This window comes from Mus musculus, chromosome 1 (genome assembly GCF_000001635.26).
Source record: "Mus musculus strain C57BL/6J chromosome 1, GRCm38.p6 C57BL/6J".
Taxonomy (NCBI): Eukaryota; Metazoa; Chordata; class Mammalia; order Rodentia; family Muridae; genus Mus; species Mus musculus.
Window position 1 is genome coordinate 133,995,917 of NC_000067.6, and position 15,731 is coordinate 134,011,647.

Below are 15,731 nucleotides of genomic sequence, written 5' to 3' on the forward strand. Positions count from 1 at the left end.
CATGATGCTTCCAACCCTGCAGAAACTTGATGCACCAGAGTTAGGGGGATACTCTCAAAGGAGAGGGGTAGGGGAAGAGGGACTTTGGGAGGGAGGGACTAGGAGGTGGAACAATGTTTGAGATGTAAGTAGATAGATAGATAGATAGATAGATAGATAGATAGATAGATAGATAGATAGATAGATAGATAGACAAATAAGTAAATAAATAAATTTTTTTAAAAAGCTATGAGTCAAAGAGAAATTCAGAAGTTTCTAGATGGTTGCTCCCATGGGTGACCCCAGCTCCAGGATATTCAACATTCTCTTCTCACCCCTGCAAGCTTTGCACACATGTGGTGCACATACATACACTCAGGCACACACCGATGCACATAAAATAAAATGTGTAAAGTCTTTAAAAATTTATGGGCATGGATGTTTTGCCTGCATAGTGTTGTTGTGCCATATGTGTACCTGTGAAGGTCAGAAGAGGGGGTCAAGAGCCCCTGGAACTGGAGTTACAGTTGTTTGTGAACCACCATATAGGTGAAAAATTGAACCCGGATCATTTGAAAGAGCAGCCAGTTGCTCTTAACTGCTAAGCCCTCTTGCCATCCCCAAATATATCTACTTTAAAAAGAGTAGAGAGGAGTCAGCAGTACAGACCTCATGAACAGTGCAAAGTTAAGAGATCAGAAATTCAACACTGAGTCCTATACAGTACAATGAAGTCAATCCTTGATCCCAGAAGATGTCATAAAGCAATTCAAAAGTATATCGAGCAGGCCCGGTAGCTCAGATAAAGGTACCTACCACCAAGCTTGACAACCAGAGTTCAGTTCCTGGGACCCAAGTGGTAGAAAGACAAAAGAACACCTGCAAGAAGTCCCCAGCCTTCACACACAGACAGTGGCACACGTGTGGATGCAATCACAGGATAAGTAAATGTAATTAGAAATTTTAATTGTTATTGACAATGTCATTTGAAAAGAGGCTTAGTGGGAAGAAGGAAGCAAGGCTATTTATGTCCTCAGTGCACCTGGTCTTCGCTGTAAAAAAAATCACAGTCATCTGCTAAGAAAGCAAAAGGTCACAAGGGCTCGTCAATGCAGTGTGATGTGAGGCAAAGTAAAATCAGTGCATTTCTGCCCATTAGCATCAATAGTTCAACATCGAAACCCCATCCAGAGTAGGAAGCAAGGACCAGTTTGACAAAAGATGTGTAAGAATGTTACCTTGGAAATTATAAAATATTACAGAAAGAATGCAGACGATCTAAACAATTGGAAAGATGCTGAGTGCTCACTGACCAGAGGCGTCAGTATTTTTCCAAATTGACCACAGTCAAAGGTCTTATGGGGGCTTATAAAAAGTTGTGTAGAAGAAGAAAAGAAGAAGGTAGAGATATTTTTACAATGCCTCATTCTAAAATGTATAAAAATGGGCTTTTTGTTATGATTTATTATAAAAATGGGCAAAGACTCAAAGAAACGTGTCTCTGAAGAAATAGTGGTGGCAGATAAGCACGTGAGGAAAAACCCCTGTTCATCCCCATGTCACCCAGAGAATGGTCAGAATTAAACCACCCGACCATACCAAGTGCTGTTCAAATTCTCAGACGCCTAGAAGAGCATCTTAAATTATAGCAAAGTACAACGACATTTGTAGAAACGTCACAAGAAGGCTCATTGTTCTGCATGATAACTAAAACAATTAATGATAAATGAATGGTTAGATTATAGTGATAGGGAGCAGTCAGTTGCTTGAAGATGGAGCTGGAGAAGAAGGCAGAGGAGGCACAACCTTTTGGAAGCCATTAGGGTAGTTATTAGCTTTTCATTGCTATGTAATAGATTGTTACCAAGTTAGCACAGTACACAGTGCCTGTTGGTTGCCCCACGGTTTCTGTGGGTTAGGAATGCATAATGCCTTCCCTATTTAAGGCTCTCTGTCTGGCTACAGCCATGGTGTGCCTTGGGTACAGACTCATCTCATGACCTGACTAGGAAGGACTCTTTTACCCAAGGCTCTGAAACTGTTGGTGGTCTCTGGACCTTTGTGTGTTGTTGGAGCTGGAGCCTCAGTTTCTTATTGATTACAGGCTGGAGGCCGCTCTCCATAGAGACATCTCCTCGGGGCAGTTCACAACCCAGCAGCCTGCCTTACCCAGAGGAGAATCTGCCGACAGAGGAGAATCTATAGCAGAATAGAAGACAGTCTGATGTGGCACAACGTAGAGGTGATATCCCAGCACCTGTGCTATACAGTGTTCTGCGGATGGGAAGCATGTCAAGGGTCCTGCCCGTACAAGGTAGCACTCCAGGACACAGACAGCTAAAGATGGGAACGCCTGGGCTCCATTTCACAGTTTGTCTGCCACAGGTAAGTTCAACATTCGACAGTGCTACTCACCTTATGTGGTAGGTTCAGACATATGTCAAAACTTAGCAACTGTGTCTGTTTGAAATGTGCAATTTTTGTATATTGCCATCTCGGCAAAAAGTTTACAAACAAAAACGGGATGACTAGCTAAGCGGTAATGGTGCATGCCTTTAATTCCAGCATTCGGGAAGCAGGCAGATCTCTGTGAGTTCAAAACCAGTCTGGTCTACAAAGCGAGTTCCAGGACAGGACAACCAGAGCTATACAGAGAAACCCTGTCTTCAAAAATCAGGGGGATGGGGAGGAAGGCTGGTTAATTATAGACAAATACAAACAATCAAAGCACCCATGGAGCCATCACAGAGGAGGGCTGTCCCACATGGAGCCATGACAGAGGAGGGCAGTCCCACTTGAACATATGAAATCTTCCACAGCTAAGGGTGTAGCGTTCCTTCAGGAGAGAGAAATGACCCAATGGAACGGATTAAAGTTCTCAGAAACTGACTCACAGATGTAAAAGCCTGAGCAGTGTCAAGTGAACGGGGTGGTGATGCCCTGATGGAGAGGCTGTGGTTTGGACAACTCAGCATCCAGGTGCTGCACTCACAAGCATACATTCCAGGGGGCCGGACACACAACCGCTTCCACAGCAAAACTTCTAGGAGGAAACACAGACATGCCTTCATGTCTTTCATACAGGGGCGAAGAGTTTAAATAATACCACAAATGCACAAAACTGGAAACTAGAAACTATAAAAGACAATCAACTTAACTGTCTCAAAATTACAGTCTGTGTGCCAAAAATAAATAAATAAATAAATAAATAAATAAAAGCAGCAAATGAAAAGACAACAGCACACAAAAAAGAAATAATTTACAGCTGAATAAAGAATCTGAATGTGAGGAAGTCAAAATATCACTTTTTGCAGATGATATGATCGTATATATAAGTGACCCTAAAAATTCCACCAGAGAACTCCTAAACCTGATAAACAGCTTCGGTGAAGTAGCTGGATATAAAATTAACTCAAACAAGTCAATGGCCTTTCTCTACACAAAGAATAAACAGGCTGAGAAAGAAATTAGGGAAACAACACCCTTCTCAATAGTCACAAATAATATAAAATATCTCGGCGTGACTCTAACTAAGGAAGTGAAAGATCTGTATTGTGGGGAGCCGCCCTCACATTCGCCGTTGCAAGATGGCTCTGACATCCTGTGTTCTAAGTGGTAAACAAATAATCTGCGCATGTGCCAAGGGTAGTTCTCCACCCCATGTGCTCTGCCTTCCCCGTGAGGACAACTCGGCCAATGGGCTGCAGCCAATCAGGGAGTGACACGTCCTAGGCGGAGGATAATTCTCCTTAAAAGGGACGGGGTTTCACCATTCTCTCTCTTGCTCCTGAAGATGTAAGCAATAAAGCTCTTGCTCTCTTGCTCTCCTGCGCTCTGGCTCCTAAAGATGTAAGCAATAGAGCTCTTGTTCTCTTGCTCTCTGGCTCCTGAAGATGTAAGCAATAAAGCTTTGCCGCAGAAGATTCCGGTTTGTTGCGTCTTTCCTGGCCGGTCGCGAGAACGCGTGTAAGACTGTATGATAAAAACTTCAAGTCTCTGAAGAAAGAAATTAAAGAAGATCTCAGAAGATGGAAAGATCTCCCATGCTCATGGATTGGCAGGATCAACATTGTAAAAACGGCTATCTTGCCAAAAGCAATCTACAGATTCAATGCAATCCCCATCAAAATTCCAACTCAATTCTTCAACGAATTAGAAGGAGCAATTTGCAAATTCATCTGGAATAACAAAAAACCTAGGATAGCAAAAACTCTTCTCAAGGATAAAAGAACCTCTGGTGGAATCACCATGCCCGACCTAAAGCTTTACTACAGAGCAATTGTGATAAAAACTGCATGGTACTGGTATAGAGACAGACAAGTAGACCAATGGAATAGAATTGAAGACCCAGAAATGAACCCACACACCTATGGTCACTTGATCTTCGACAAGGGAGCTAAAACCATCCAGTGGAAGAAAGACAGCATTTTCAACAATTGGTGCTGGCACAACTGGTTGTTATCATGTAGAAGAATGCAAATTGATCCATCCTTATCTCCTTGTACTAAGGTCAAATCTAAGTGGATCAAGGAACTTCACATAAAACCAGAGACACTGAAACTTATAGAGGAGAAAGTGGGGAAAAGCCTTGAAGATATGGGCACAGGGGAAAAATTCCTGAACAGAACAGCAATGGCTTGTGCTGTAAGATCGAGAATTGACAAATGAGACCTAATGAAACTCCAAAGTTTCTGCAAGGCAAAAGACACCGTCAATAAGACAAAAAGACCACCAACAGATTGGGAAAGGATCTTTACCTATCCTAAATCAGATAGGGGACTAATATCCAACATATATAAAGAACTCAAGAAGGTGGACTGTCGCGCCCGCTCTCAACCAGCAAGAACGACGCGACCACCAGTCCTTCTAACAGCAGTTTATTCAGTCTTCATCTTTCTTCTTTCTCTTCATCAGTACCGTTCCCCAGCTGAAGAGTTCTGAATCCATGCCGGATCCTTCTCAACAGTCTGTTTTACGGGAACACTTCATTAACCCCTTCTTCCCCGTTATGCAGTTCTGAATCCTCCCTGTAGCAGGGGGTCTTCGCTCGTGCCTGAAGATGTTTCTTTTCCCAGGTTTTCTCGTCCCGGGATTTCTCGTCACGGGTCTTCTCGTCCCGTCCCGGGTTTCAGCACCAACTGTTGCGCGCGCTCAACAGGCCAGGAAGAACGACGCTGCAACAGGATCTTTCTGCACACGTTTATTCAGTCCTGTTTCTTCTTGTTTATATCTCCCTTGTTTATATCTCCCTTGTTTATATCTCCCCTGTTTATATCTCCCTTGTTTTTATATCTCCCTTGTTTTTATATCTCCCCTGTTTTTATATCTCCCCTGTTTATATCTCCCCTGTTTATATATCTCCCTTGTTTTTATATCTCCCCCAAACCCTGGGCCTCTCACTCCTTTTATACTCTCTCTCATCCACACACCGCAGGCCATGCCCCCTCGCCAGTCACGAGGCTTCAGCTAATCAGGGCAGCAGGGGCAAATCTCCACCAAATTGGATTCACCTGTATCCTGGTACACCTGCGCAGCACTCAAGATGTTTGTGGCTTATATGAGGAAGTCAGGTGCAAGTCATACGACTTAGCTACAGTCTCTGGCGCCTTTGGGACTGCTGCCACACCCGCTCCCCACAGTGGACTTCAGAAAATCAAATAACCCCATTAAAAAATGGGGCTCAGAACTGAACAAAGAATTCTCACCTGAGGAATACCGAATGGCAGAGAAGCACCTGAAAAAATGTTCAACATCCTTAATCATCAGGGAAATGCAAATCAAAACAACCCTGAGATTCCACCTCACACCAGTCAGAATGGCTAAGATCAAAAATTCAGGTGACAGCAGATGCTGGCGTGGATGTGGAGAAAGAGGAACACTCCTCCATTGTTGGTGGGATTGCAGGCTTGTACAACCACTCTGGAAATCAGTCTGGCGGTTCCTCAGAAAATTGGACATAGTACTACCGGAGGATCCAGCAATACCTCTCCTGGGCATATATCCAGAAGATGCCCCAACTGGTAAGAAGGACACATGCTCCACTATGTTCATAGCAGCCTTATTTATAATAGCCAGAAGCTGGAAAGAACCCAGATGCCCCTCAACAGAGGAATGGATACAGAAAATGTGGTACATCTACACAATGGAGTACTACTCAGCTATTAAAAAGAATGAATTTATGAAATTCCTAGCCAAATGGATGGACCTGGAGGGCATCATCCTGAGTGAGGTAACACATTCACAAAGGAACTCACACAATATGTACTCACTGATAAGTGGATATTAGCCCCAAACCTAGGATACCCAAGATATAAGATACAATTTCCTAAACACATGAAACTCAAGAAAAATGAAGACTGAAGTGTGGACACTATGCCCTTCCTTAGAAGTGGGAACAAAACACCCATGGAAGGAGTTACAGAGACAAAGATTGGAGCTGAGATGAAAGGATGGACCATGTAGAGACTGCCATATCCAGGGATCCACCCCATAATCAGCATCCAAACGCTGACACCATTGCATACACTAGCAAGATTTTATCGAAAGGACCCAGATGTAGCTGTCTCTTGTGAGACTATGCCGGGGCCTAGCAAACACAGAAGTGGATGCTCACAGTCAGCTAATGGATGGATCACAGGGCTCCCAATGGAGGAGCTAGAGAAAGTACCCAAGGAGCTAAAGGGATCTGCAACCCTATAGGTGGAACAACATTATGAACTAACCAGTACCCCGGAGCTCTTGACTCTAGCTGCATATGTATCAAAAGATGGCCTAGTCGGCCATCACTGGAAAGAGGCCCATTGGACACGCAAACTTTATATGCCCCAGTACAGGGGAACGCCAGGGCCAAAAAGGGGGAGTGGGTGGGTAGGGGAGTGGGGGTGGGTGGCTATGGGGGACTTTTGGTATAGCATTGGAAATGTAAATGAGCTAAATACCTAATAAAAAATGGAAAAGAAAAAAAAAAAGAATCTGAATGTACGCATTAAAAAAAAAATCTCAGAGTCAGTAAGACAAGGATGAGCCCTGAAGACAGACGGACAAACGATATAAACAAGTCACTCACAAAAGAGATGGCGTGTCCATGTGTTTGTGAAAGATTCCCAGATTTCCCAGAAACCAGCGACACTCAAATTTCCATCACACTGCAAAACTTTTTAAAGTTTGACAGCGTCAAGGCAGTGAACTCACTCACCCCTGCTTAGGACATAACTGCAAAACAAACCACACTCTGGAATAATCATTTGGCAGTGGATAGTGCGTTGAAGATGCAGGAATCCTACTCCATTAGATCAAAATTCTAAAGAGGCTCACATGATTGAAAGGACAGCTTCATCTCAGCAACACTCGCAACACTCGCTGTGCTCGCAACACTCGCTGTGGTGAAAACAGCAAACCCAGGTGTCTGGCAGCAAGGAGACACAGTGTGTTCTCCGGGCAGCAACTGAAAACAAAGTTTATACTAGCCAGGTGTGCGGCTGGAATCCCAGAACTTGGGACGTTGAGAAGGGAGTGTTGTGAGTTCAAGGCCAGCTTGGCTACGCCAGGCTCAAAAAACAAACAAACAAACAAACAAACAAATTCCCTTTACAGGGGCTAGGAGGATGACTAATGGGTTAAGAGTGGATGCTGCCAAGCAACTTTATAAGTTTGTTTTAGCCAGGGTTTCTATTCCCCCACAAACATCATGACCAAGAAGCAAGTTGGGGAGGAAAGGGCTTATTCAACTTACACTTCCGTATTGCTGTTCATCACCAAGGAAGTCAGGACTGGAACTCAAGCAGGCCAGGGAGCAGGAGCTGACGCAGAGGCCATGGAGGGATGTTCTTTACTGGCTTGCCTCCCCTGGCTTGCTCAGTCTGCTCTCTTATAGAACTGAGCCTACCAGCCCAGAGATGGTCCCACCCACAAGGGGCCTTTCCCCCTTGATCACTAATTGAGAAAATGCCTTTCAGTTAGATCTCATGGAGGCATTTCCTCAACTGAAGCTCCTTTCTCTGTGATAACTCCAGCTGTGTCAAGTTGACACGAAACTAGCCAGTACAGCGTTTTATACACAGTTCCCATAGGGAAAGTGGAGTAGATGCAACAGAAAACTATCATACCATTGGACAATGTCAACAGAAAGCTAACCAAGAGCAAAATTAACGCGGGATATGTCAAGTGTGTCGCAGACTTACTGCTCAGTGGCCTTGGGACTGATGACCACGGCCCTTTAAGGGAGGGAAGTCAGGTCCCCAGAATCTGGAACTGCAGCTCCCCCAAGGCCATTGCCCCAGGTCATTACTGTCCTTCCCAAGCATGTTCCTGGTTTTAGACATGGCTCCCAACAGACACACGAGAGACCGTAGGCCCAACCAGAATCCTTGTGATTCAGACCAAAAGAGGCATGGTGCGTGGGGCCACAGGCAAGGCCCACATCAGGAAAACAGACACCTGGAAGCCAGGAGGGTGTCACCAAGAAATCTGTACAAGGCCCTCACGGAGGGGAGAAAGACAGCTTTAAACCCTGCCTGGGAGGACACATATCAGTGCTGCGGTGACAGCACAGTCTGAGTAATGCCTTCCCTACCTTTCACATGTCCTCCCTGGCCAGGTGACAGCCCTGGAGGATGAGACACAGCCTGGGGTGGAGCCCACGTGACATGCTCCCCTGAGGCTTCTGAGTGGACATCTTAATGTCCTAGGAAATGTGCCATCTGGGTCCAGGATAAAAGAAAGAAGTGTCATGTTAGTAGTGGGGAAACAGATTCAGAGACAGGAGCGGACAGGAGGCGATGGGCTCATCCCACCTACAGTAAAGAGGATACCTGCCTCCACTCGAGTCGGGACTGTTCAACTTGGGAGGTGTGTGTGTGTGTGTGTGTGTGTGTGTGTGCGCGCGCGCACTGACTAAGGATGTGGTTGGATTTCCAGGGAGTTCTGAGCATCACAGAGACGCATCATCTTGCATCTACGGATGCAGTGGACTGTCTTACAGCCCTGTCTACTTGTTTGGGAATAGTGTGGAATAGACAGAGAGCTGCAGCTGTTTGTTGGGCTTTCAGGTAATCCGTCAGAGGAGGAGAAGAACTAGATGGACAGGCCATAGAATCCACACTGGGTTAGGAAGGCTGTGGATATCAAAGGCCCTGACAAGAGTGAAGAATTGTGGGAATAAGTCCAGTTTTTCAGCAGCCACCGCAGACACCCCTAAAATGGAAGAAGCACGTACGTTAACATATCCATCCCCTTCCTCGCCCCTGTACCTCTTCGCTCCTGTCATACTCAATGCACCCCATCACAAGGTGCCAGGGCTAGAAAACGAGACCTAAGTCTTGGCTCAGGAGTTGTACCCCTGGGACCCCCACACCAGTTCCTGTGCCCTCTTCGTGTCTTCACTCTAAACCGCCGCTCTCTGAATTTTGTACTTGTGGTAAATCCCATCAATTGTTCGGACACTTGGGCACCAGGGATGGATGTACAGCCTCAGTCAGGGAAAATGGTTTCTTTCTCATGTCAGAATGCTTTCTATGAGACTTTCTGTGAGACCTAAAGTGCCCGCTCCTTCTGATGAGGTCCGGGGAATCACGGGGAACCAGGGCACACAGGTTCTCTCTCATATGCTCCAGCCAAAATAGTGAAAAAGGCCTTCCTGAGAGGAGAAGGTCTTACATGATGAAGCTGGACGCTGTGCAGCTATTTTTGATGCCACCAACTGAAGCATGCACCACGAGGTTCCTGACAAGGGAACGGCTGACCCGCAGGTCAAGCTGCTGTGGTCAAGCATTTGTGGTTGGTAATGGAAGACAAAACCACGCAGCATTTCTCCAGCCCTGCTCTCTGAGCAGGTGTCTCTTCTGCCCTCTGAACACAGGATCTCTGAGAAGCCAAGCTCTCTGTAACCCTCCTTTGGTGATGTGGCCTTGGTGTTCGTTCTCTGAGCAGAGGACTGTGGCTGTGGAGCTCTGGAGTCAGTCCATACTGGCTCACAAAAGCCGACTGTTAAAGTTTCCAGAACTCTGTGAGCCGGTTGTTAAGGACATACATCATTTGAAATTAAATTACATAAACTAACCATTACCTCACACTCAAAACAAGGCCACCGACTGCTCAGAATTCATTTACCAGTTACTTATTTTGTATTTTCTGTGTACCTGTGCTCTTTAGGGTTACGAGCCTAACAGCAAGGGCATGACATGGAGAGTCAGTCACCAAGGGTCTCATTCCCACTGAGATCCAGGGACTTCACTTTGGCAGATCCACACAGGCCGTAGAAGTCAGCACCTGCCCCATATTCTCTAGGAGCTGCATGATAAACACCCATGCATAGCTAGACTCCAGGGGCCTGGGGGAGACCCATTAAGATGACCACACCCTCCAGAAACTGCTCCTTCCCGGCCCTGGATTTCCTATCTTTGTGCATTTGCTTAAAGGACCCGGTGGCCGGATGGTCTCCCTCAGACAGAGAGGCTCAGGAGCCGGCTGAGGAAATATTTGTCCAACCTGGTCTGGCTTCTCTTTCCACAGGAACAAAACTGGTTCTGAGGAGCGCAGATGGTGGGTAAGTAAACAGGGCAGCTGTGAAGTGAATTCCAGCTTGGGTGGGGGGCAGGTAACTTATGAGTCTGGCTCGCATAAAGAGAAAGTGTATAGGTTCAGACTCTGCTGCTTCCTGCCCTCCCGTCTCCTGCCACAGGCCCAACTGTGTCCACACCGCCCTCCTCACTCCCTTGATGTTAGTAGAAGCAGCACCTGGCTGTACCTTGGCTCCAGTTCAAGGTAAACTTACAGCTCCTAGACACTTGCTTCATGGCAGAACCCTTCATCTCTCCAAACCCACGGCAGTCAGTGCCCCCCCTCCAGGTGCCCTTCCAAGGTCCGTTGGGCCGTGCTCAAGGGTCTTCTGCCCTGAGCTGGAACAGCCCCCAGCCAAAGCTGGCCATTTTGATTGAGTGCCAGTGGTCAGTTATAACAGCTGTAGCCCAGTGGCCTCAGGAACCGGCCCCCTTCTAAGCCCTGGGTGTATTCTCGGGTCACCACAGCCAGACTTAGAACCAAAGGTTAGGCTTAGGAATTTGGCTAGATTTTTGACCCTCCCTGAAAACGCACGATTCCCTTCCCTACCCCAAACCTGGTAGTGACTTGAGTTCACACGCATGACTGTGCATCAATAAACATGTAGGAACACTGCAGAGATAAATTTCCATATCGGTCACTATTAGTCACTATTAGTGTGAGCTAAGATACGTGTGAATCATGTATGTGCATGTACGTGTGTGTGTGTGTGTGTGTGTGTGTGTGCCATTTCAGGAATGCACGTGTGCTTGGATGTGTGCAGCCGTGTGAGTCCTGCTGACTGTGCCTTGGTATGTAGACATGACCAAGCACAAGCCTGGTGGGACTTGTGGAGAATGCCATCAACCTCTAAAAATAGAGGTTCTCCCAAATCCCATGTGCAGCAGAGAAGTACTGAAGATTTGCACGTTTTCATTATGCCAAGGGTGACTGACTTCTATTATTCGACTGCAGCACAGGAAAGCGGAGCACCACACATTCGCAGCCTCCCTTGCTCCTCTCCAGCTGCCACCTCTGCCTCTGAAACACCTCCACCCTTTTTCCCATACTCAATCGGGGAGACCTGCAGCTCCACTTGGCTTCCAGGCCAGGCCCATACACTTCCTCTAAAGCTCTTGTTAAACAGATGCAATGAGAACTGAGGAAAATGTCTACTTCCAACAGCTAGATAGAGGCTCTCTGGACTGTGCATGAAGACTCCCTCAGATGAGCCTAAGAGGAGACTCAACTCCAAGGAGATTTAGAATTAGGACCATGAGCGGCATATCATCAGCAAGGTGACCTGTAGACGTTTTTAAGACCACAATAATGTATGTGTACTTCACAATTATTGTGGGTGCTTGGGTTAAAGGTGCCCTGTATCCACTCATTGAACAAACTGTGTGAAGACAATTATTATCCTTATTTTTCAGATAAAGGAGGCGAGACACAAAGACATGGAGACATTTGCCTAAGATTACACAGCTAGTAAATGATGAGTCTAGGAGTCACACCGAGGCGATCTGACTCCAGAATCTTTGATACTAACCACTAGGCTATCCAAGTCTCTCCAGCACAGTCCCAGTCCCAGGTCTCCTTTGTTACTTTGGAGAATTTTAATTCTTTTTTTTTTCTGCTCACATATACAAGATACAGGGAATGAGTGGGCATGGACAGCTCCCAATGTAGCAAGAATGTCACTTGTCAATATATGTGTGGTCACTCCATTAAAACCCAAGGCTGAGGTTGGCCATGTGAGGTACAGCATGCACACAGCCTTGGAATCTCTGTCTAGAACCACAAAAATAAATAGCTAGATAAAGGATAAATAAAAAAATAAATAAAACGTTGGTGCCACCTGCCCTCACACATTTGAAGTTGACATTCTCCTATCCAAAGAGGAGCTGAGAAAAACTGCAGGGCTCCCTGTGTGCTGCCGGTACCAGTTCTTCATTCTCAGCCATGAGGTTAGAAATGCCTCCTATGTGACAGCTTGCCCTGCCTGTAGCCCTCTGTCTCTGTGGTCCTGTCTCCCCAGGACCCTGGAATCGGACAAAGATGGTCCAGCACTAGCCAGTTCCCAGCCTTGGCTCAGCAGCCTCACTGAGATGCTTTTATATCTGCTCTCAGGACCCAAAGCAAAGAAGCTACTGGGAGCCCCTGGAAGAAGGGGGTAGTTCAGAGTGGGTGTTCAGGTAGAACAAGCAGGGAACAGAAGCCAACAGTGAAGAGAAGATTAGACGACACACAGAGAAGGGAAGACACCAGGACATCAAAAGATGGAGACAGTGACTGAATCTCAGTGACTGGCTGATGTAATCTTAGCCTGAAACAGCCTGAGTGAGCTATGTGCAACTAGAGGATATCTAGTTACTTGTGTTTTTATACTGTGTTAGAGTGTACATCTGAAGTTATCACATTAGAAAGTATGTTGTGACCCAAAGGTAACCAGGGTGGGAGGAAACACAGCCATAATGGCAAGCCTGATGTCGCTTGTCTCCCTTGGGCCTGTGGTGAGTGACCACTTCTCAGGTGGAGTCGTGAATGTGATAAACGCAGGTCACTATCGGGCTTCGTTTCCCAGAAAATTCAGTGTTGTCGTGCATGTGAGTGCCATCATCACATGTGGCTATGGGAAAGCAGGCAAGAGCTCCAGGTATAAATTTTCTTTATTCCTCTTCAAGGTAAATATTCCTATTGCCAAATCATACATGTTCAAATGGAGACTCAGACGATCAACCTATCAAGTTGATTTCCCAGGAAAACATGAGAGGTGAACTACAAGCTTAGATCTGGATTTTTTCCCCAGTGGTTTTGAGACAGAGTTGTTATTAAGCCCAGGCTTGCTTTACACTGACAGCAACCCCTCTCTACATCTTAGCTTCCAGAGTTCTGGGATTACAAGCATGTGCCACCATGCCTGACTACAGACGTTGGTCTTGACTATGTATGCCAGCAGCTTGAAAGCACTGGAGATTTTGAAGTTGTCTTAGTTAGCTTTTTATTACTGTGAACAGACACCACGACCAAGGCAACTCTCATAAGGATAACATTTAATTGGGCTGGCTTACAGGTTCAGAGATTCAGTCCTTTATCCTTAAGGCAGGAGCATGGCAGCCTCCAGGCAAACATGTTGCAGGAGGAGCTGAGAGTTCTACATCTTCATCTGAAGGGTGCTAGCAGAATACTAGCTTCCAGGCAGCTAGGATGAGGGTCTTAAAGCCCACACCCACAGAGACACACCTACTCCAACAAGGCCACACCTTCTAATACACACTCCTTGGGCGGAGCATACACAAACCATCACAGAAGTTCTCCACTATAGAGCCTGTAGAAAACTAAGCTCATAGCTCAAAACTCCAAGAGTCAAGAAGGACTTGAAAATTCATGAAGTAAAACCAAAACTGTGAATTGGTCACCATGAGTAAAGGACCAGAGTTCCCGGGAACAGAGGGTGACACACGGTGAAGATTACCACGGGGAAAGTACCAACATGTGTAAGGGTTGCCATCAGCAAATGCCAGCATAGGGCTCTCCTGGTGCATCTGCAGATTAGGGGAGTTGAACTCAAGACTTTGAGGATAAGCCAAGGATTCACCTAGGGAAAAAGTGGTCACAGGTCAGGAGCATCCCTAATAGGAGCAGAAGCGGATGCAAATTGTCCCCAAGGGAAGCATCTTTCATCTCATGTGTATGAGTATTTTGCTCATATATATGTCCATGTATCATATGCGTCCTGGAACTGGGGCTATGGACCGTTGTGAACTACCATGCAGGTGCTGAGAATTGAACCCAGACACTCTGAAAGAACAAGTGTTCTCACCACTGAACCATCTCTACAGACCTTTGCTGGGATTTTCAAAGATTAAAATCAACCAAATATGAGTCCACTATCAAAGATTTCCAAATACCAAAGAAACAAACCACCATTACCAACTAAGCCTCTTCATGCCGCAAGGGCTTTAGGTATTGAAACGGACCAGGGGGCTCATGAGGACCCAGTCCTAGTTGGGGAGCTACTGACAGTTGATGGTGGCCAGAGGAGGTAGAGTCGGTTTTCTTCAGAGGTGTGGCCCTGGGCAGTTGCAAGGAGCACTCCACCAAGACCCTTCAACCTGTTCTAGGAACATCTGTGCTGCCTCGGAGGCCATAGCTTGGCGGACACTATATCTTTAAATGTCATGTCACTAGAGCCTGCAAACTTGCAGGCACGATGCTGATAAACTCCTGGTTCCCTCGGGCCTGCAGGCTGGCTTGATTTTGACTTCCATTTTTCTCAAGGTCACAAGTGGCTTTGTAGTTCATTTGACTCCATTCCCCTTTGGATCTGTGTGCGCTGGCTTTTAACTCCCCCTTGACGTGTGCAGAATCCTCAGAGCCTTGGTTAAGGCTCCTGGTCTTGATCGCAAAACCTCCCCTGAGAAGTCGCCCTGAAAGGTGCCTGATTTGTTTAACATTGTTACAAATATGAAAGCGTTAGCCTCCAGCCAGGTAGTATTTGAACCTGCCCGCTCTTCCCTCCCTGGGACTGGTATTTTAGGAAAGCCTTTTAGTCCTCTTTTTCACAGAGGTGGTGAGGTCCTCCTCTAGGCAGAAAATGGGGGGAGCAGCAAGAAAACACCTGGTGCAAGCAGAAAGGCTGCAAAGGGGGAAAGCAGGACTCAGGCACTCAGGAGGCCTGAGAAGTCGACTTGGTCTCCAGAATCTTTTCTTAGCAACCTGGGGTTTCCCTCGCCATCCCTCATCTCTGCTTCCCTCATGCTGGGAAGCCCATCCTCTACTCAGTCCCTAGTCTAAGAATTCTGGGTCCTTTTTTTCTGAACCCCAGACAAGAAAAAGCTTTCCAACTCTCACACTCCAGACTCTAGGAACGTCACGGAAGAGAGGAGGAGGAGGAGGAGGAGGAGGAGGAGGAGGAGGAGGAGAAATGTGAAGCACTGTGCTCTGGATATGACTTAGCCATTGCTCTTGGGGACGCAACGCCATTGTGATTGTAACTGCACAAGGTCAAGCCAATGGGATCACATGAAGGTGGGAGGTGACATGATGGGGGATAAGGAACTGAGGGAAGTTGTGGTCAGGATACATTGTATGCATGTGTAATTATCAAGGAATAAAAGATATGAAGAAGAAAGTTTCTCTTCTAGGGCCTTGGGCTTTGCTCTGTTCTCTCCGTTGACCTTAGTCAAGGTCTCTCAGAGTTAGAATCCTTCACA

At 46.4% G+C, this 15,731-nt stretch overlaps 1 long non-coding RNA gene across 4 annotated transcripts in view; it reads left to right on the forward strand.

Moving 5' to 3' along the window:
* Bmncr overlaps positions 1–10,533 on the forward strand; it is a 29,169-nt gene extending 18,636 nt beyond the window's left edge. For 2 of the 4 annotated variants that reach the window (XR_878542.2, XR_001779448.1), the window contains 2 exons: positions 2,084–2,364; positions 2,545–2,573. This is a non-coding gene — a long non-coding RNA (bone marrow associated noncoding RNA). Of the gene's footprint in view, positions 1–2,083; positions 2,365–2,544; positions 2,574–9,026; positions 10,386–10,488 lie in introns of those variants that run through there. The other 2 variants (XR_878543.2, XR_878544.2) reach the window with 2 other exon arrangements.
* Positions 10,534–15,731: the final 5,198 nt, after the last annotated feature.